Source organism: Balaenoptera borealis, assembly GCF_965194805.1.
Source record: "Balaenoptera borealis genome assembly, chromosome: 20".
NCBI classification, from domain to species: Eukaryota; Metazoa; Chordata; class Mammalia; order Artiodactyla; family Balaenopteridae; genus Balaenoptera; species Balaenoptera borealis.
Genome location: NC_138879.1, coordinates 26,472,546 through 26,485,591, shown reverse-complemented (window position 1 = coordinate 26,485,591; position 13,046 = coordinate 26,472,546).

Here is a 13,046-nt window from a genome sequence, read left to right as displayed (position 1 = left end):
TGAGTGAAAAACAGGAGATTTGCCATTTCCTCTGCAAATTTACATACTTTATAAAAAATGGTTTTATGACATGCACGCTGGGTAACATCTAGACCAAAAGATATACTTACTGTACAAAGAAAGCACTTGAGAGCAGAAAGCCCCCACAGATCTTGTAGATAAAATGCAGCCAAGTTCAATTAACTGTATTAAAAATAAACAAAAATGAAGAAGTGGATTTGACAACTCATTCAGTTGTTAAAAGGCAGTATATTTCAAGTAGGAATTGGAAAAATAAGCTAAGATCTAGGGCATTTTAAAGAGTTCTGTGTTAAAGTTTTGTACCTTACCAATGAAGAAATGAATGAGAAAACACTTGGTATTTAAAAGTCAACAACACTTGGTTTGATTCTTCTTTATTTCTACAAATCATTAGGGGTATTGTCACTTAATTATCTCTAGTGCAATGCTAGTTGTATCTTTTCTTGTAAATCCTGAAATGTTAGAACTGGAAAGGCCCTTAGGGACATTCTGGGAAATCTCTATAAATGAACTGAAGGCCCAGAGAGACAAAGCTTATTTTCAGAGTTTAAAGACTGTCCTGGTAAGAGAATATTTACTGGATCTACAGTCGAAATTATCTCAGAGCTGGAAATTTGGAGGCAAGAAGCTAATATGTTTTTTTCCCTGGTGCCTCTTCTTAATTTAGTGAAGTGATAGCTCATGAATCCCTCTGAAGCAGGAAGTTAGAGGAAAATGTTGGGTTTTATAAATTTCCCTGATTATTAGAATAAGAGATGGAGCCATATAGCAAAACACTGCATGAGGTTGCAGTTTGAATCCCTGGAACAGTTATTTTCCAAGTTTAAAGAGAATGTTTTCTTGCTCCCTTTCTGGCATCCATGAAAAATATATAGGCAGATGAAAATAATTCAGACAAAGAGGCCAGAATGGTGCTTAGATGATAAAACTCCATCCCTTATGATTATAGAAATGAAGCAATGCAAAAAAATTCTAAACAAGAAATTGAAAGACAGGGAGGAAAATTAAATCTCCTTTCAAGATCTTCTTTTGCTTTAGTTTTTGTAATAAAATATGAACAAAGGTAAATTATGCATTACTTTGTGCTTTCTGATTATCTCCCTTCTAACTCCTAGTGTTTGCTATTTCTGAAATTTTTTCTAATTATCTCAACATGTGATTTTTTGAATTGTAAAACCATTGACATTCTAAGTTAATATGTTCATGCTTACTGTCATGAAACTTAATGAAATTCCATCTCTAGTCATTGATGAAATCCATTACCACCTTGATCAATATTGCCCTTGGTTTACTTGCCATGTAGCAATTTAGCTCTTACCTGAAAAGTTGAGAATCTTGGCTCATTTATGCAGAGACTGTTATTGGCAATCAGTTGATTCTACATGGACAAGGTAAGATAAAGTAAAGGCACTTTTTAAAGTATAGTTCACTTAAAATATTAAATTAGTTTTAGGAGTACAACATAGTGATTCAATAATTTTATAGATTATACTTCATATAAAAATATTATAAATTATTGGTTATAGCCCTGTAGTGCACATTACATCTCTGTATCTGATTTATTTATACCTGGTAGTGTGTATCTCTTAATACCCTTCACCTATATTGCCCCTCCCCACACCACTCTCTGTATTGGTAACCATTAGTTTATTCTCTGTATCTACAAGTCTGTTTCAGCTTTGTTATACCAGTTAATTTGTTTCATTTTTTAGATTCCACATATAAGTGAAAACATGCAGTATTTGTCTTCTTTTGTCTGACTTACTTCACTGAAGATAATATCCTCCAGGTCCATTCATGTTATTGCAAATGGCAAAGTTTTGTTCATTTTTATGACTAATACTCCATTGTATATATACACCACATCTTCTTTATCCATTCATCCATTGATGGACACTTAGGTTGCTTCCATATCTTGGCTACCTAAAATAATGCTGCTATGAAAATTGGAGTGTATGTATCTTTTCTAATGATTAATTTTGGGGTTTTTTTGGAAATACACTCAGGAGTGGAATTGCTGGATCATATGGTAGTTCTATTTTTAGTTTTTTTGAGGAACCTCCATACTTTTTCCATAGTAGCTGTACCAATTCAAAGTCCCACCAACAGTGTACTAAGGTTCCCTTTCTCCCCTTTCTTGGCAACACTTGTTATTTGTTTTTATTTTGATGATAGCCTTTCGGCAGGTGTGAGGTGATATCTCACTGTGGTTTTGATTTGCATTTCCCTGAAGATTACTGATGTTGAGCAACTTTTCATGTGCCTGTTGGTCAAGTGTATGACTTCAGAAATTCCTATCCAGGTCTTCTGCCCATTTTTAAATTGGGTACTTTGTTGTTGTTTTTGCTGTTTTATATTGAGTTGTATGAGGTCTTTATATATTTAGTATATTAACTTCTTAACAGACATATCATTTGCAAATATCTTCTCTCATTCAGCAGGTTGCCTTTTCTTTGTTGATTGTTTCCTATACTGTGCAAAAACTTTTAAGTTTGATTAGGTTGCATTAGTTTATTTCTGCTTTTGTTTCTCCTGTCTGAGGAGACAGATCCATATAAATATTGCTAAGATTTATGTCAAAGAGTGTACTGCCTATGTTTTCTTCTAGGAGTTTTATGGTTTCTGGTCTTACATTTAGGTCTTTAATCTATTTTGAGTTTATTTTTGTATATCGTATAAGAAAATGTTCTACTTTCATTTTTTTGCATGTATCTGTCCAGTTCCCCAACAGCACTTATTGAGGAGACTATCTTTTTCCCATTATATATTCTTGCATCCTTTGACATAGATGGATTGAAGGTATGTGTGTGGGTTTATTTCTGGGCTTTCTATTTTGTTCCATGGATCCGTGTGTCTTTCTTGTGCTAGTACCATACTGTTTTGATTATTTAGCTTTGTAGTATAGTCTGAAGTCAGGGAACATGATACCTCCAAGTTTATTCTTATTTCTCAAGATTGCTTTAGCTATTCGAGGTCTTTTGTGATTCCACACATTCTTTAGGATTATTTTTTTCTAGTTCTATGAAAAATGTCATGGGTATTTTGATGGGGCTTGCATTAAATCTGTAGATTGCTATGGGTAATTTGAACATTTAAAAATATTAATTCTTCTAATCCATAAAAGCGATATATCTTTCCATTTAAATGTATAGTCTACAATTTTCATCATCAAAGTCTTATAGTTTTCAGAGTACAGGTCTTTCACCTCCTTGGTTAATTTTATTCCTAAGAATTTTATTCTTTTTGATGTGATTATAAGTTCGATTGCTTTCTTGACTTCTGTTTCTGATAGAAATTATTAGTGTAACCAAATGTAAAATAGATAGCTAGTGAGAAGCAGCCGCATAGCACAGGGAGATCAGCTTGGTGCTTTGTGTCCACCTAGAGGGGTGGGATAGGGAGGGTGGGAGGGAGACGCAAGAGGGAGGAGATATGGGGATGTATGTATATGTATAGCTGATTCACTTTGTTATACAGCAGAAACTAACACACCGTTGTAAAGCAACTATACTCCAAAAAAGATGTTTAAAAAAAAGAGAGAAATTATTAGTGTATAGAAAAGCAACAGAGTTCTGTATGTTAATCTTTTATCCTGCAACTTTACTGAATTCATGTATTAGTTCTCCTAGTTTGTTGGTGGATACTTTAGGGTTTACCATATATAGTATTATGCCATTTGCAAATAGCAACAGTTTTACTTTTCCCTTCCAAATTGTATGCCTTTTATTTCTTTTTCTTTTCTGATTGCTGTGTCTAGGACTTCCAATACTCTGTTAAATAGAAATAGTGAGAGTGTGCATCCTTGTTTCTGATCTTGAAGGAAAAGCTTTGAGCTTTTCACCATTGAGTGTGTTGTTAACTGTGGGTTTGTTATAAATGGCCTTTAGTATGTTGAGGTATTTTCCCTCTATATCAACTTTGTTGAAGTTTTTATCACAAATGGATGTTGAATTTTTTAAAATATTTTTCTACACCTGTTAAGATAATCATGTGAATTCTATCCTCTATTTTGTTTATGTGGTGTATCCCATTGATTGTAGATATTGAACCATCCCTGTATCCCTGGAATAAATTCCTCTTCTTCAAGGTGTATCATTTTATTTATCTATTGCTGAATTTGGTTTGCTAATGTTTTAATGAGCATTTTTGCATCTAGGTTCAGCAGGGGTATTGGACTGTAATTTTCTTTTTTGTAGTATTTTTCTCTATTTTTGTAATAGACATGGTAATGCTGGCTACATAGAACAAGTTTGTAAGTGCTTCTTTTCTTCAATTTTTGAGAATAGTTTGAGAAAGTTAGGTATTAACTATTCTCTATATGTGTGGTAGAATTCTCCTGTGAAGCTGTCCTGTCCTGAGCTTTTGTTTGTTGTGAGTTTTTTGTTACTAATTACATTTTAATAGTGGTCTGCTCAGATATTCTATTTCTTCCTGATTTAGTTGTGGAAGATTGTATGTTTCTAAAAATTTATCCATTTATTCTAGGTTGTTCAATTTCTTGGTGTATAGCAGTTCACAGTATTCTCTTAAGATTATTTGCATTATGTGATATCAGTTGTACTTTTTTTTTTAGTTCTACTTTTGTTTATGTGGGCCCTCTATTTTTTTCATAATGAGTCTGGCTAAAGTTTTAAAAATATTGTTTACTTTAAAGGTAGTTTCATTGATTTTCTCTAATTTTTTGGTCTTTATTTTATTTATTTCTGCTCTGATCTTTAATATTTCCTTTCTACTGCTGAATTTGGGTTTTGTTTTTTCTTCTTTTCTTATTCTTTTAGATGAGAAGTTATGCTGCTTATCTGAGATTTTTCTTCTTCCTTGAGATAGCCCCATATTGTTAAAAACTTCCCTCTTACATCTGTTTTTGCTATGTCCCAAATATTTTGGAAAATTGTGTTTTTTGTTTTTTTTTTTCACACACACACACTGTATTTTATTTTTACAAGAGATGAATAGACTGACACCAAGCATTGTACATGGATGACCACAACAAAAGCAACAATGATTGCAATTACCAAACATGAAACACACTCATACTATGTCATAATATTGACATTCAGTCCAGTAATCCTCCACTGTAACAGCTCCTTTACTTTGCAGTGAAAATTGATTTGTATATTCTTTGCCTCTGAGTCCTTGTGGGCTTTTTTTTTTTTAATTCAGACAGAAAGTCACAAAAATTATACTCATCCTCATCAGTTCACTCAGTGCCATGTAATTAATTTTTTTTTCATCTTGATCTATTGTTAGCACTTTTATGAGTTCATCAGTTTTTCATTAGAGTTCTGAAAATGCTTATTCATTCAGTTCAGCAGTACAGTCAGTTACCAGAAACCTGTACTTGTCAGAGTCTTTTCCATGAATTTCTTGAAGATGAAACCCTTTTATAGGAACATATTTGCAAAAGCATCAGAGTACACCCAGAACTGTCTGTAAATGACAAAAGACTTAAGAATGACCACAGTTAAAGATTTGATGAAAGTTCATAATAATGCAGTTGACAAGAAAACTAGTTATTTCTGAGATATACATTTTAAAGTAGTAACTAGGATTATGACTTATAACATTATACCAGAACATATAAGATTTTTAGAAATTTCATGTAATGTCTAAAACATTTATATTAACATATTTCCATACAAATAACCCAATGAAAGTTTAGTATTTGTTGTTTTGTTTGTTTGTTTTTTCATACTGCAGTTTCTTATTAGGCATCAATTTTACACACATCAGTGTATACATGTCAATCCCAATCGCCCAATTCAGCACACCACCATCCCCACCCCACCGCAGTTTTCCCCCCTTGGTGTCCATATGTCCGTTCTCTACATCTGTGTCTCAACTTCTGCCCTGCAAACCAGCTCATCTGTACCATTTTTCTAGGTTCCACATACATGCGTTAATATATGATATTTGTTTTTCTCTTTCTGACTTACTTCACTCTGTATGACAGTCTCTAGATCCATCCACATCTCAACAAATGACTCAATTTCGTTCCTTTTTATGGCTGAGTAATATTCCATTGTATATATGTACCACAACTTCTTTATCCATTCGTCTGTTGATGGGCATTTAGGTTGCTTCCATGACCTGGCTATTGTAAATAGTGCTGCAATGAACATTCGGTGCATGTGTCTTTTTGAATTACGGTTTTCTCTGGGTATATGCCCAGTAGTGGGATTGCTAGGTCATATGGTAAGTCTATTTTTAGTTTTTTAAGGAACCTCCATATTGTTCTCCATAGTGGCTGTATCAAGTTACATTCCCACCAACAGTGCAAGAGGGTTCCCTTTTCTCCACACCCTCTCCAGCATTTGTTGTTTGTAGATTTTCTGATGATTCCCATTCTAACAGGTGTGAGGTGATACCTCATTGTAGTTTTGATTTGCATTTCTCTAATAATTAGTGATGTTGAGCACCTTTTCATGTGCTTCGTGGCCGTCTGTACGTCTTCTTTGGAGAAATGTCTATTTAGGTCTTCTGCCCATTTTTGGATTGGGGTGTTTGTTTCTTTAATATTGAGCTGAATGAGCTGTTTATATATTTTGGAGATTAATCCTTTGTCTGTTGATTTGTTTGCTAATATTTTCTCCCATTCTGAGGGTTGTCTTTTTGTCTTATTTATGGATTCCTTTGCTGTGCAAAAGCTTTGAAGTTTCATTAGGTCCCATTTGTTTATTTTTGTTTTTATTTCCATTACTCTAGGAGGTGGATCAAGAAAGATCTTGCTGTGATTTATGTCAAAGAGTGTTCTTCCTATGTTTTCCTCTAAGAGTTTGATAGTGTCCGGTCTTACATTTAGGTCTCTAATCCATTTTGAGTTTATTTTTGTGTATGGTGTTAGGTAGTATTCTAATTTCATTCTGTTACATGTAGCGGTCCAGTTTTCCCAGCACCACTTATTGAAGAGACTGTCTTTCCTCCATTGTATATCTTTGCCTCCTTTGTCATAGATTAGTTGGCCATAGGTGCGTGGGTTTATCTCTGGGCTTTCTATCCTGTTCCATTGATCTATATTTCTGTTTTTGTGCCAGTACCATATTGTCTTGATTACTGTAGCTTTGTAGTATAGTCTGAAGTCAGGGAGTCTGATTCCTCCAGCTCCGTTTTTTTCCCTCAAGACTGCTTTGGCTATTCGGGGTCTATTGTGTCTCCATACAAATTTTAAGATGATTTGTTCTAGCTCTGTAAAAAATGCCATTGGTAATTTGATAGGGATTGCATTGAATCTGTAGATTGCTTTGGGTAGTATACTCATTTTCACAATGTTGATTCTTCCAATCCAAGAACATGGTATATCTCTCCATCTGTTGGTATCATCTTTAATTTCTTTCATCAGTGTCTTATAATTTTCTGCATACAGGTCTTTTGTCTCCCTAGGTAGGTTTATTCCTAGGTATTTTATTCTTTTTGTTGCAATGGTAAATGGGAGTGTTTCCATAATTTCTCTTTAGATTTTTCATCATTAGTGTATAGGAATGCAAGAGATTTCTGTGCATTAATTTTGTATCCTGCAACTTTACCATATTCATTAATTAGCTCTAGCAGTTTTCTGGTGGCAGTTTTAGGATTCTCTATGTATAGTATCATGTCATCCACAAACAGTGACAGTTTTACTTCTTCTTTTCCAATTTGTATTCCTTTTATTTCTTTTTCTTCTCTGATTGCCATGGCTAGGACTTCCAGAACCATGTTGAATAATAGTGGTGAGAGTGGACATCCTTGTCTTGTTCCTGATCTTAGAGGAAATGCTTTCAGTTTTTCACCATTGAGAATGATGTTTGCTGTGGGTTTGTCATATATGGCCTTTATTATGTTGAGGTAGGTTCCCTCTATGCCCACTTTCTGGAGAGTTTTTATCAGAAATGGGTGTTGAATTTTGTCAAAAGCTTTTTCTGCATCTACTGAGATGATCATACGCTTTTTATTCTTCAATTTGTTAATATGGTATATGACATTGATTGATTTGCGTATATTGACGAATCCTTGCATCCCTGGGATAAATCCCACTTGATCGTGGTGTATGATCCTTTTAATGTGTCGTTGCATTCTGTTTGCTAGTATTTTGTTGAGGATTTTTGAATCTATATTCATCAGTGATATTGTCTGTAATTTTCTTTTTTTGTAGTGTCTTTGTCTGGTTTTGGTATCAGGGTGATGGTGGCCTCATAGAATGAGTTTGGGAGTCTTCCTTCCTCTGCAATTTTTTGGAAGAGTTTGAGAAGGATAGGTGTTAGCTCTTCTCTAAATGTTTGATAGAGTTCACCTGTGAAGCCATCTGGTCCTGGACTTTTGTTTGTTGGAAGATTTTTAATCACAGTTTCAATTTCATTACTTGTTATTGGTCTGTTCATATTTAATGTTTCTTCCTGGTTCAGTCTTGGAAGGTTATAGCTTTCTAAGAATTTGTCCATTTCTTCCAGGTTGTCCATTTTATTGGCATAAAGTTGCTTGTAGTAGTCTCTTAGGATGCTTTGTATTTCTGTGGTGTCTGTTGTAACTTCTCCTTTTTCATTTCTGATTTCATTGATTTGAGTCCTCTCCCTCTTTTTCTTAATGAGTCTGGCTAATGGCTTATCAATTTTGTTTATCTTCTCAAAGAACCAGCTTTTAGTTTTATTGATCTTTGCTATTGTTTTCTTTGTTTCTATTTCATTTATTTCTGCTCTGATCTTTATGATTTCTTTCCTTCTGCTAACTTTGGGTTTTGTTTGTTCTTCTTTCTCTAGTTTCTTTAGGTGTAAGGTTAGATTGTTTACTTGAGATTTTTCTTGTTTCTTGAGGTAGGCTTGTATAGCTATAAACTTCCCTCTTAGAACTTCTTTTGCTGCATCCCATAGGTTTTGGGTCGTCGTGTTTTCATCGTCATTTGTCTCTAGGTATTTTTTGATTTCCTCTTTGATTTCTTCAGTGATCTCTTGGTTATTTAGTAATGTATTGTTTAACCTCCATGTGTTTGTCTTTTTTACGTTTTTTTTCCCTGTAATTCATTTCTAATCTCATAGCCTTATGGTCAGAAAAGATGCTTGATATGATTTCAATTTTCTTAAATTTACTGAGGCTTGACTTGTGACCCAAGATGTGATCTATCCTGGAGAATGTTCCGTGCGCACTTGAGAAGAATGTGTAATCTGCTGTTTTTGGATGGAATGTCCTATAAATATCAATTAAATCTATCTGGTCTATTGTGTCATTTAAAGCTTCTGTTTCCTTATTTATTTTCATTTTGGATGATCTGTCCATTGGTGTAAGTGAGGTGTTAAAGTCTCCCACTATTATTGTCTTACTGTCAATTTCCTCCTTTATAGCTGTTAGCAGTTGCCTTATGTATTGAGGTGCTCCTATGTTGGGTGCATATATATTTATAATTGTTATATCTTCTTCTTGGATTGATCCCTTGATCATTATGTAGTGTCCTTCCTTGTCTCTTGTAACATTCTTTATTTTAAAGTCTATTTTATCTGATATGAGTATAGCTACTCCAGCTTTCTTTTGATTTCCATTTGCATGGAATATCTTTTTCTATCCCCTCACTTTCAGTCTGTATGTGTCCCTAGGTCTAAAGTGGGTCTCTTGTAGACAGCATATATATGGGTCTTGTTTTTGTATCCATTCAGCAAGCCTGTGTCTTTTGGTTGGAGCATTTAATCCATTCACGTTTAAGGTAATTATTGATATGTATGTTCCTATGACAATTTTCTTAATTGTTTTGGGTTTGTTTTTGTAGGTCCTTTTCTTCTCTTGTGTTTCCCAGTTAGAGAAGTTCCTTTAGCATTTGTTGTAGAGCTGGTTTGGTGGTGCTGAATTCTCTTAGCTTTTGCTTGTCTGTAAAGCTTTTGATTTCTCCATCAAATCTAAATGAGATCCTTGCCGGGTAGAGTAATCTTGGTTGTAGGTTCTTCCCTTTCATCACGTTAAGTATATCATGCCACTCCTTTCTGGCTTGTAGAGTTTCTGTTGAGAAATCAGCTGTTAACCTTGTGGGAGTTCCCTTGTATGTTATTTGTCATTTTTCCCTTGCTTCTTTCAATAATTTTTCTTTGTCTTTAATTTTTGCCACTTTGATTACTATGTGTCTCGGCGTGTTTCTTCTTGGGTTTATCCTGTATGGGATTCTCTGCGCTTCCTGGACTTGGGTGGCTATTTCCTTTCCCATGTTAGGGAAGTTTTCGACTATAATCTCTTCAAATATTTTCTCTGGTCCTTTCTCTCTCTCTTCTCCTTCTGGGATCCCTATAATGTGAATGTTGTTGCGTTTAATGTTGTCCCAGAGGTCTCTTAGGCTGTCTTCATTTCTTTTCATTCTTTTTTCTTTATTCTGTTCCACAGCAGTGAATTCCACCATTCTGTCTTCCAGGTCACTTATCCGTTCTTCTGCCTCAGTTATTCTGCTATTGATTCCTTCTAGTGTAGTTTTCATTTCAGTTATTGTATTGGTCATCTCTGTTTGTTTGTTCTTTAATTCTTCTAGGTCTTTGTTAATCATATCTTGCATCTTCTCAGTCTTTGCCTCCATTCTTATTCTGAGGTCCTGGATCATCTTCACTATCATTATTCTGAATTCTTTTTCTGGAAGGTTGCCTATCTCCACTTCATTTATTTGTTTTTCTGGGTTTTTTTTCTTGTTCCTTCATCTGGTATATAGCCCTCTGCCTTTTCATCTTGTCTATCTTTCTGTAACTGCGGTTTTTGGTCCACAGGCTGCAGGATTGTAGTTTTTCTTGCTTCTGCTGTCTGCCCTCTGGTGGTTGAGGCTATCTAAGAGGCTTAATGGGAGGCTCTGTTGGTGGGTAGAGCTGACTGTTGCTGTGGTGGTCAGAGCTCCATAAAACTTTAATCCACTTGACTGTTGATGGGTGGGCCTGGGTTCCCTCCCTGTTGGTTGTTTTGCCTGAGGCAACCCAACACTGGAGCCTACCTGGGCTCTTTGGTGGGGTTAATGACAGACTCTGGGAGGGCTCACGGCAAGGAGCACTTCCCAGAACCTCCGCTGCCAGTGTCCTTGTCCCCATGGTGAAACAGAGCCACCCCCCGCCTCTGCAGGAGACCCCCCCAACACCAGCAGGTAGGTCTGGTTCAGTCTCCCCCAGGGTCACTGCTCCTTCCCCTGGGTCCCAATGCACACACTACTTTGTATGTGCTCTCCAAGAGTGGGGTCTCTGTTTCCCCCAGTCCTGTCGAAGTCCTGCAATCAATTCCCACTAGGCTTCAAAGTCTGATTCTCTAGGAATTCCTCCTCCCGTTGCCGGACCCCCGGGTTGGGAAGCCTGACGTGGGGCTCAGAACCTTCACTCCAGTGGGTGGACTTCTGTGGTATAAGTGTCTGCCAGTCTGTGAGTCTCCCACCCAGCAGTTATGGGATTTGATTTTACTCTGATTGCACCCCTCCTACTGTCTCACTGTGGCTTCTCCTCTGTCCTTGGACGTGGGGTATCCTCCTTGGTGAAGTCCAGTGTCTTCCTGTCGATGATTGTCCAGCAGCCAGTTGTGATTCTGGTGCTCTCGCAAGAGGGAGTGAGAGCACTTCCTTCCACTCCACCATCTTGGTTAATCCGCCTGAAAATTGTGTTTTAATTTTCATTTGTCTTGGGATACTTTCTGATTTCCTCTTTGATTTTTTCATTGGTCCATTGTTTTCTTAGTAGCAATTATCCACGTATTTGGTTTTTTTTTTCCATTTTTCTTCCTGTAATTGGTTTTTAATATCATAGCATTGTAGATGGAAGGAATGCTTGACATAATTTCTTCTTAAATTAATTGAGATTTGTTTTGCCACATAGTACATGATCTATCCTGGAGAACATTCCATGTCCACTTGAAAAGAATGTGTATTTAGCTGTTTTTGGATGCAATGTCCTGTAGATATCTATTAAATCCATCAGGTCCTATGTGTCATTTAAGGTCACAGTTTCTTTATAGATTTTCTGTCTAGATGATCTATCTATTGATGTAAGTGTGGTGTAAAGTCCTTACTGCTGTTGAATTACTGACAATTTCTCCCTTTAAGTCTGTTAATATTTGCTTTATAAATTTAAGTGCTCCTATAATAAGTGCATATATATTTACAATGTTATGTCCTCTCCTTGGGTAGACTTTTTGTAATTATATAATGTTCCCAGGACACAGGTGTCCAGAATCAAACCTCAGTCTTATTTCCAGGGCAGAGGGTTCCATAATCAAACCTCAGTCATGTTGCCAGTCCACAGGTTTCTGCCATCAAACCTCAGTCAAGTTCCCAGGACACAGGGTTCCACCATCAAGCCTCAGTCATATTCCCAAGCCTGAGGGTTCCACAAGCAAACCTCAATACATTTGCCAGGCCACGGTTCCACCATCAAGTCTCAGTCAAGTTCCCAGGACAGAGTGTTCCACAAGCAAACCTAAGTCATCTTGACAGGCCACAGGATTCCACCATCAACCCTCAGTCATGTTCCCAGGAAACAGGGTTCCAGAATCAAACCAATGTCATGTTCCCAGGCCACGGGGTTCCTGTATCAGTCCTCAGTCATATTTCCAGGGCCCAGGGTTCCACCATCAAACCTCAGTCATGTTGCCAGTCCACAGGTTTCTGCGATCAAATCAGAGTCAAGTTCCCAGGCCACAGGGTTCCGGAATCAAGCCTCAGTCATGTTGCCAGGCCACAGGGTACCACCATCAAACCTCAGTCATATTCCCAGGCCACAGGGTTCCTCCATCAAACCTCAGTCATGTTCCCAGGCCACAGGATTCCACAATCTAACGTCAGTCATGTTCCCACACCAATGGTTTCCAGAATCAAACCTCAATCATGTTCCCAGGAAACAGGGTTCCAGAATCAAACCAATGTCATGTTCCCAGGCCACGGGGTTCCTGTATCAGTCCTCAGTCATGTTTCCAGGGCGCAGGGTTCCACAATCCAACCTCAGTCATGTTGCCAGTCCACAGGTTTCTGCCATCAAACCTCAGTCAAGTTCCCAGGCCACAGGGATCCAGAATCAAGCCTCAGTCATTTTCCCAGGCCAGAGTGTTCCACCATCAAACCTCAC